The 9145-nt window shown below is 44.7% G+C and overlaps 1 pseudogene across 1 annotated transcript; it reads right to left on the bottom strand.

The window, feature by feature from the left end:
• Positions 1 to 1617: 1617 nt before the first annotated feature.
• On the bottom strand, positions 1618 to 2099 carry LOC115830870 (annotated as a pseudogene). The gene has a single exon (XR_004026378.1). The product of XR_004026378.1 is annotated as an interferon-induced transmembrane protein 3 pseudogene (transcript).
• Between the last annotated feature and the right edge of the window lie 7046 nt (positions 2100 to 9145).

Below are 9145 nucleotides of genomic sequence, written 5' to 3'. Positions count from 1 at the left end.
AAGCAATATAACAAGTATTTTTGGAAAGTGCAAATTGAGCAAATGCAATGTGAAATGCAGGGATAAGTTCATATATAAGTAGTGAACACAGTAAGTTTGGGCTTAAGATAAAGACCCAGTTGCACTGTGTAAATAAGAGCGTCCTCTGTGTTTCTTTATGGACGGAGTAAGAGGAATTGATTTTGAAATCACCCATGTTAAATTCTTTGGAAGAACTATCGTGTATTTTTAAAATTCTGTTTGTATTTTAAACTCAGGGAAATTCACTCTCTCATATTTTAGCCCGCACCTATAGTAAAAATAAAACTGGCAACTTCTAGTGTCTATTCCTTTAGTATTCAATTATATTTCCCAGATAAACAGCTGGAGGCCATCTCTCCAGTGACAAATGTGTTTGATTTGACTTCATCACCACCACAAGGCACATAATTTACTAACATTTGCTGTAGTACAATTTTAACAAGTAGGGTGATTCATCCTGGGAAGGGAGAGAAGAAGAATGCAAAAACCAAGAGACAAAAACAGAGGCAAAGGTGAGCATGGAATTAGTAAGGTATCTGTGCCTTTAAAAATCTCTGTTTTTACAGAAGCACAACCTTGACACAGAAATGTGCACAAATTATAAGGACACAGCTCAATGAACTGTCACAATTTGAGCACGTCCACCTGCCAACATTCAGCTCAAGAAATGCAACACATCAACAATCTAGAACCACCCTTCCATACCCCTCCTATACCTCCCTTCCCCACAGTACCTGAGATTGACTGTGTTTTTGTTGATTTGTTTATGTTTTTTGTTTGAGATGGAGTCTCGTTCTTGTTGCCCAGGCTGGATTGCAGTGGCGTGATCTTGGCTCACTGCAATCTCCACCTCCCGGGTTCAAGCGATTCTCCTGCCTCAGCCTCCTGAGTAGCTTGGATTACAGGCGTGTGCCACTACGCCCGGCTAATTTTTTTGTATTTTTAGTAGAGACGAGGTTTCACCATGTTGGCCAGGTTGGTCTCAAACTCCTGAACTCAGGTGATCTGCCCACCTCGGCCTCCCAAAATGCTGGGATTACAGGCGTGAGCTGCCACACCCGGCCTTGTTGATTTGTTTTTAAGGATCTTTGCAAGCTGTCATTTGAGCAGTTTCTCAGCCAGTCTCTTGTGAGGAAGTCCTGGGTATGTTTGTAGACTAAGGTTTCCATGACTCAAGTGTTAGATTTGGGCACTGTGTCCTGAAGTTTCATAGTGGCTCAAAAGGGAGCAAAGGTTTATGATGAGAGGCACGAATCTACCATCCTTTCCCCTGCTGCCTTGGGAAGCCACAGTCATCTTTTTCTTTCTTTCTGCACTGACTTCTCTAGCATGGACACAGGCAGACACCTGATCTATTTCCTTTCAGGATTGCTGTGAGGCTCTGATGACATAATGGATGTGAGAACACTTTGAACAGGATGAAGTATTGCTAAATGATTATATCCTTTTTTTTTTTTTTTTTTTTTGCAGCAGCACCAGAAACATATACACTTTATTGAATGCCATTGTAGAAAAGTGTGTGAGGATAAAGGGCTGATACAGGATTTGGTTCTGGGCCAGGGCAAGGAATGGAAGGTGGAGTACATGGGATACAGGTCATGGGCAGAGCTCCTGGCCTCAATGATGCCTCCTGATCTATCGATGGGCTTGGATGATGAACACTGGCATGATAATGAGCAGAATGGTCATGAGGATGCCCAAAATCAGGGCCCAGATGTTCAGGCACTTGGCAGTGGAGGCATAGGCCTGGGCCCTGGTCAGGTCGCCAACCATCTTCCTGTCCCTAGACTTCACTGAGTAGGCGAATGCTATGAAGCCCAGGCAGCAGGGGTTCATGAAGAGGGTGTTGAACAGGGACCAGACAACATGGTCGGGCACAGAGGTCTCGCTGCGGATGTGGATCATGGTGGACGTTGGGGGAGCAGGGTTGTGGGGCGCCCCCGGCACAGCCACCTCGTGCTCCTCCTTGAGCATCTCATAGTTGGGGGGCTGGCTGCTGTTGACAGGAGAGAAGAAGGTTTGGACAGTGTGGTTCATGGTGTCCAGCGAAGACCAGCAGTGGTCGGGTTCGATTATATCCTTTAACCAATGTGATGGAAAGGTACTGATAGTGCAGGGAGTTATCTTGAACAAGAGGAAGGCATGTAAGTATATGTCCAAACCAAAAGAGGTACTGACCCCAATGGTTTTAAACGGCTTTCTATGATTCTCTAATTTTGGAGAAATGCCATTAACTTATTAGCTTTTCAGGGCATAACCCTAATAAGGGCCAGTGACAGAATTCTCTATACAGGATCTTATGCAGCAGTCCCCAACCTATTTGGCACCAGGGGCTGCTTTCACGGAAGACAATTTTTCCACGGATGGGGGCTGGGGGTGGGGAGATGTAGTGGGATGAAACTGTTCCACCTCAGATCATCAGGCATTAGTTAGATTCTCATAAGGAGTGCACAACCTAGATCCCTCACGTGCACAGTTTACAATAGGGTTCACGCTGAAATGGGAAAAGTGTTTCCTCATCTCCCTCACAGGGCATGCAATGGGGGTGTGGCTCACTTCTTCAGTGCCCTGCCGCTCAAACCCCTAGGGGGAGCGTGCAGACGGGCAAGTCTAGGGCTTAGTGTTTACAGCTCCTGAAGCCCCAGTGGGCATCTGTTAACACGTGCTCTTTCAGCTTAGCCATCCTCAGGCAGCTTGTGTTAATTAGCTCAGTTGCATCCTCTGCCTTATCACAAAGACAGAGGGCTTTCTGTATCTCAGGTTCTTGCCCTAGTGTACTGAAAAATTGGATCGCAAGTGGGCTGGGAGGATGGGTGCAAGGCTTTATTGAATGGTGGGAAGTAGCTCTCAGCAGATGGATGGGGAGCCAGAAGGGGGATGGAGTGGGAAGGTGCTCTTCTCCTGGAGTCGGGCTGCTCAGTGGCCGGGCTCTCCTCTGACCTCTGCCGAATTCCCCTTGGTGTCCGTGTCGTTCCATCATCAATGGCCTGCCAGCATCTGTCAATGTGTTTTTCTGCCAGTGTGTTCCTCTTGATGTCCAGCTGCTTGTGTGTGTGCCTGCTGGGGTCTCAGGGTTTTTATAGGCACAGGATGGGGGGTGTAGTGGGCCAGAGTGGTTTTGGAAAATGCAACTTTTGGGCACTAAAACAGGAATGCCTGTCCTCATGTAGGTCTGTGGGCACAGGCCCAAGGGTGGAGCCCTTGCCAGGGACCTCACTTCTCTCTACCCAGCACTTCCCTACCCCCTCCCATATCAGTGCTCCAATGAGAATCTAATTCTGTTGTTAATCTGACAGGATGTGGAGCTCAGGCGGTCATGCTCACTGGCCTGCTGCTCACCTCCTGCTCTTTGGCCCAGTTCCTAACAGGTCACAGACTGGTACCGGCCCTTGGCCTGGGGCTTGAGGACCCCTGATCGAATGAACTTTATTCTGTTTTGTAGCTGTTCTTATTTTCCCCAACTACATCCAATGTATCAGCAATGTGAATTATTGGTTATTAATGAGGTGAATCATAACCTAATAGCTTGTAATTAGATGATCAGATTATCAGAAAAATCAAGATATATTAACCTACTAATAGGGGACTATTTTTACAGAGATCCCAGCATATTCTAATATTTAGGACATGAAGTGATGACCTTTCTGTGCTTTGCCTAGGCAATTTTTGGAATACAGGTTGGTACCCTATAGATGATGTGTTAGGCCTTGGAAATATACTAGTTAATGAAGTGGTCACTCTCTTTACCCAATGATATTTTAAATTTCTCAGCAAGTTTTTCTTATCTTGTTTAGTTTCCTTCTTATTTTGTTGTGTTTGCATCTCAGCCTCTTCTCTTTTGGGTTTGCATTCCTGGATCATAGAGGTTAGATGTTGCCTATCAAGAATAAGTTTTCTAGGCCAGGTGTGGTGGCTCATGCCTGTAATCCCAACACTTTGGGAGGCTGAGGAGGGTGGCTCTCTTGAGCCCAGGAGATCAAGACCAGCCTGGGCAACATGGTGAGACCCTGTCTCTACAAAACATACAAAAATTAGCAGAGCACGGTGGCTCACGCCTGTAATCCCAGCACTTTGGGAGGCTCAGGCAGGCGGATCATGAGTTCAGGAGTTCGAGACCATCCTGACTAACACGGTGAAACCTCATCTCTACTAAAAATACAAAAAATTAGCCAGGCATGGTGGCGGGTGCCTGTAGTACCAGCTACTCGGGAAGCTGAGGCAAGAGAATGGTGTGAACCCAGGAGGCGGAGCTTGCAGTGAGCCAAGATGGTGCCACTGCACTCCAGCCTGGGCAACAAAGTGAGACTCTGTCTCAAAAAAAAAAAAAAAAAAAAATTAGCTGGATGAGGTGGTCCATGCCTGGAGTCCCAGCTACTCAGGAGGCTGAGATTGGAAAATGGTTGATCCTGGGAAGTGGAGGTTGCAGTGAGCTGAAATTGTGTCACTGCACTCCAGCCTGGGCAACAGAGTGAGACTCTGTCCCAAAACATAAAATAAAATAATATTTCCTCTTTTATTGCTCCTCCTTTTAGTCTAGGTAGTAAAATCCTTTGCCCACTTATTATGCATTTTTGTTTCATCAGGTCTTCTATTATTATTTTACTTATTATTTATTTATTTATTTTAGAGACAAATTCATACTCTGTTGCCCAGAATGGGGTGCAGTGGTGCAATCATAGCTCACTGCAGTCTTAAACTCCAGGGCTCAACTTCCCACCTCAGCCTTCTGAGTAGCTGGAACTACAGGCATGCACCACCATGCCATGCTGATTTTTAAACTTTTTTGTAGAGACAGGCTCTCTATGTTTCCCAAGCTGATCTCTAACTCCTGGCCTCAAATGATCCTCCTGCCTCAGCCTCCCAAAGGACGGGTATTACAGGTGTAAGCCACCATATCTGACCTGTTATTTATGCATTTTGCACATGGTGGTCACAGTGGTGGGGTCTCTTTCCTTGTCCATGACAGCAGAGAGATATGTTTAGTCATGGTACTTACCAATGGTTGAATATGTGCATTGCCTGTGGTGTTTACTTATGCACTGGGTCAAACACCCTTCTCAGAGCTTCAGTGAATGCAGCTTTTAAGACTGATTCTTGGCCAGGTATGGTGGCTCACTCCAGTAATCCTAGCACTTTGGGAGGCGGAGGTGGGTGGATCACCTAAGGTCAGGAGTTTGAGACAAGCCTGGCCCACATGGTGAAACTCTGTCTCTACTAAAAATACAAAAAATTGTTGGGCATGGTGGCATGCACCTATAATCCCAGCTACTCAGGAGAATGGGGCAGGAGAATCACTTGAACCGGGGAGGCGGAGGTTGCAGTGAGCTGAGATCGCGCCACTGCACTCCAGCCTGGGAGACAAGAGCGAAACTTCATCTCCAGAAAAAAAAAAAAAACTTATCTCAATATGTGGTGAGTTCACTCTAGGGAGGTTCTGCTACAAGAGATGATGTCTTTCACGCCCAAAGCCTGAGGTTCTAACAAGTGTAGGAAGTGAAACCTTACCCACAGATCCCAGAATAGACCACTACAAAAGCTCATCTTTACTCATTGCTCATAAGTAAATGAATAAAATAATAACCCTTCCTTAGGGTTTCACCTTTCTAAGTGCATCCTACTCCCAGACTCCTACCAGTCCAGCCCATCTTCTTGGCTTCATTATTTTTGAGAATGGCAGGTTCCGATTGAATGTTGAAAAAACAGCCCCTGATTTGGGTGAGGAGAGGTAGAGTTTGGGGGAAGGGAGATTGCACTCTTATGGCCTTTAAAAAGGAACATTTTTGCAGGAGATGGGCTACTGCTCGAGTTTCTGGTGATATATACCTTGAACAGGAGACAAAACACTGGAGAGGAAGCAGCAGAATATCTGTCTACTTTCAGCCCAAGTGAGCTGTTCATTCCACTGGTCTCATAGAGGAAAATCTCCCAATTCTGTCTAGAAACAGATTGACTATTGGTCCTGGTTTTCCATGGAGTTGTGGGTTTTATTATTTTTCTGTGTTTTTAAAGGCATTTTAATTAAAAATTGGGAAGGGCTGTTTCAAGGCTGCTAAGTAGATGATATTGAAAACTGGGAGCTGAATATAGCCCATTACTGCTTAACTTTATAATCGTTACATTTATCCTTTGCTTCTTCAACGTGTCTTCTTTACCACTTAATGAAGTTCTTTGTTTTTTTCCAACCACAAATATTCTTTCTATTCAATACTTTGAGCTTTTCTATTTCTATTTAAATGCAACCGAAAGGAAACTTTTTCTATCAGCCAAGTACTGTTTTGTAATTAAACCTATTTAACAAAATCAAATTGATATATTTTAACTTACAACTCTGTTTTGAACCCTAATTTTAAAGTGGACTGGAGATGTTCCATTGGACTCATATTCTTCTTCCTAATCTCTACTTTTTGATATATTTTTGTGCCTTGGAAACATAATTTTTTTCTCATTTCCCTTTAAGTTTTTATGGTATTATAAAATGACACAGTAAAATATTTAAATTACTTATTTTGGGTAACTTTCATTCTTTTACTGTGGTAGCAGATACAATAGGTTAAAGATTATACTTCTAAAGTGGTTCTTGAGGCCAGACACAGTGGCTCGTGCTTGTAATCCCAGTGCTGTGGGAGGTTGAGGCGGGTGGATCACTTGAGGTCAGGAGTTCAAGACCAGCCTGGCCAACATGGGGAAACTCTGCCTCTATTAAAAATACAAAACTTAGCTGGGTGTGGTGGCATGGGCCTGCAGTCCCAGCTACTGGGGCAGCTGAGACATGATAATCACTTGAACCCAGGAGGAGGAGTTTGGAGTGAGCTGAGATCACACCACTGCACTCCAGCCTAGGTGTCAGGGCGAGAGTCCATCTCAAAAAAAAAAAAAAAAGTGGTCTTTGATAAGTGATGTTAGCACACCTCTCTTCCATTTGTCCCCATTTCTAGAGGCTTCCCCAGGCTCCCTGTACTCAGGAGCCTTCATGCATGGTAAGTCCTGCTATGGTTTGGATATGGATTGCATGTCCCCACCAAATCTCATGTTGAAATTTAATTCCACAGTTGGTGGTATTGGGAGGCGAAGCCTAGAGGGAAGTGTTTGGCTTATGGGGCAGACCTCTCATGAATGGCTTGGTGCTGTTCTCACCATAATGAGTTCTTGCCCTTGCGAGACTGGGTTGGTTCTTGGGGGAAATGATTCATTCCTGAGGGAGTGTGTTGTTTTAAAGCTAGTACCCCCTTGGGTTTGGTCTGTCTTCCCCTTTGACCTTCTCAGCTATATATTGATACAGCACAAAAGGCCTCACCAGAAGCCGAGCAGATGCTGCTGCCATGCTTTTTTTTTTTTTTTTTTTTTTTTGAGACGGAGTCTTACTCTGTCACTCAGGAGTACAGTGGCATGCTCTTGGCTCACTGCAATTTCCACCTCGTGCGTTCAAGTGATCCTCCCACCTCAGCCTCCCAAGTAGCTTAGACTACAGGCGTGCACCACCACACCCAGCTAATTTTGGTATTTTTTGGTAGAGACAGGGTTTTGCCATGTTGGCCAGGCTGGTCTTGAACTCCTGACCTCAGGTGATCCACCTGCCTCAGCCTCCCAAAGTGCTGGGATTACAGGAGTGAGCCACTGCACCTAGCCGGTGCCCTGCTTCTTGTACAGTCTGTAGAACAGTGAGCCAAAGAAACCTCTTTTCTTTATGAATTACCAAGCCTCAGATACTCCTTTATAGCAACACAAAATAGACTGAGACAAGCCTATGTGTTGAGCTCTAACTCAGTCTCTTCCCTAACCCCAGGCTTGCATTTTCAACTGTCTGGTTATCTCTTTGTCTAAGTCAAAGAGGCATCTCACATTTAAAGGTACCAAAACAGAATTCTTCATTCTTCTTTTCCCACCAAAACTCCTCCAAATGTACACCTTCCATCTTCTTATCTCAGCAACCCCATTCTACCAGTTTTCTAGCCCAGAACTTGAGAGCCACCCTAGACTCCTCTCTTACATCGTATTCAACCCTTCAACAAATGCTACAGCTCTGATTTCTGAGTTCATCCTGAATCTGTGCCCTGCTCACTACCTCTTCCTCTACTTCTCTACTTCTCTCTCTATCCTCACCTCCTAAATGGGTTTCCTATTTACACTCTTGACTCCAGGGAGTCTAGTCTCCTTGCAGCATTCAGAATGATCCATCTAAAATGCAAAGGAGATCATGTACTTCCTCTGTTCCAAACCCTCTAGCAGTTCCTCATCTCATTGGCCTCATTAAAGAACAAAAAGTGCATTCAGAAAGAAATCCGTGCTAGCAAGGTCTCATGAGATCTTGCCCATGCATCTTCTCTCTTCTCCCTCTCTGCCCTCCTTCTGTTCCCTATGCTTGTTGGAATGTTCTTCCACCGGATGTCTGCATGATTCAGCCCCTCTTTCCCTTATTTGTGTTCAAATACCATTTCATCAGCAAAGTTTTTTTCCTAACCACTCTGCTAAATAACACCATCGATCATCCATTCCTTTGACTTCACTTTATGTTTCTTCGTAGCACTTGACATGTTATATATTTATTAGTGTGTTGACTATCTGTCTTCCCCATAATTGTGCTCACTGCTATATCTATTTATTTTATTTTTTAAAGACAGGGTCTTGCTTTGTCACTAGGGCTGGAGTGCAGTGGTGCAGTCATAGCTCCCTGTAGCCTCGAACTCCTGAGCTCAAGTGATCCTCCTGCCTTGGCCTCCTAAAGTGATGAGATTGTAGGCATGAGCCACTGCACCCAGCTGCATGGCTATAATCTTTAGTACTTAGAACAGCTCCAGGTACAATCCATATTTGATTAATGTATGGATGAATTGATCATAATACATTAGTTTTGCTCTTCCTAGGTCATTAAAGACCATCAGTCTGGTTAGTAGTTTTCAAACTCTTTTTCTGCTATAGAACATTCTCTGCAAACAAAGTCTCACAAGGAAGACTAATAATGCAAACCAGATGTATTTGGAGTAACATGATGGAGTGGCAGGTGGCAGCCAGGGAAGGGAGGTGCTCCTTTCTTCCTGCCAAGCTCCTTTCAACTCTTCATCTCCCCTGGCAGCCTGGGTATGTTTGGAAACCGCAAATATAGGTTATCTCACCCAATCCCCATGAC

Source organism: Nomascus leucogenys, chromosome 17 (genome assembly GCF_006542625.1).
Source record: "Nomascus leucogenys isolate Asia chromosome 17, Asia_NLE_v1, whole genome shotgun sequence".
NCBI lineage: Eukaryota > Metazoa > Chordata > Mammalia > Primates > Hylobatidae > Nomascus > Nomascus leucogenys.
The sequence above is the reverse complement of the archived record's forward strand: the minus strand, read 5'-3'. Positions and strand labels throughout refer to the sequence as shown.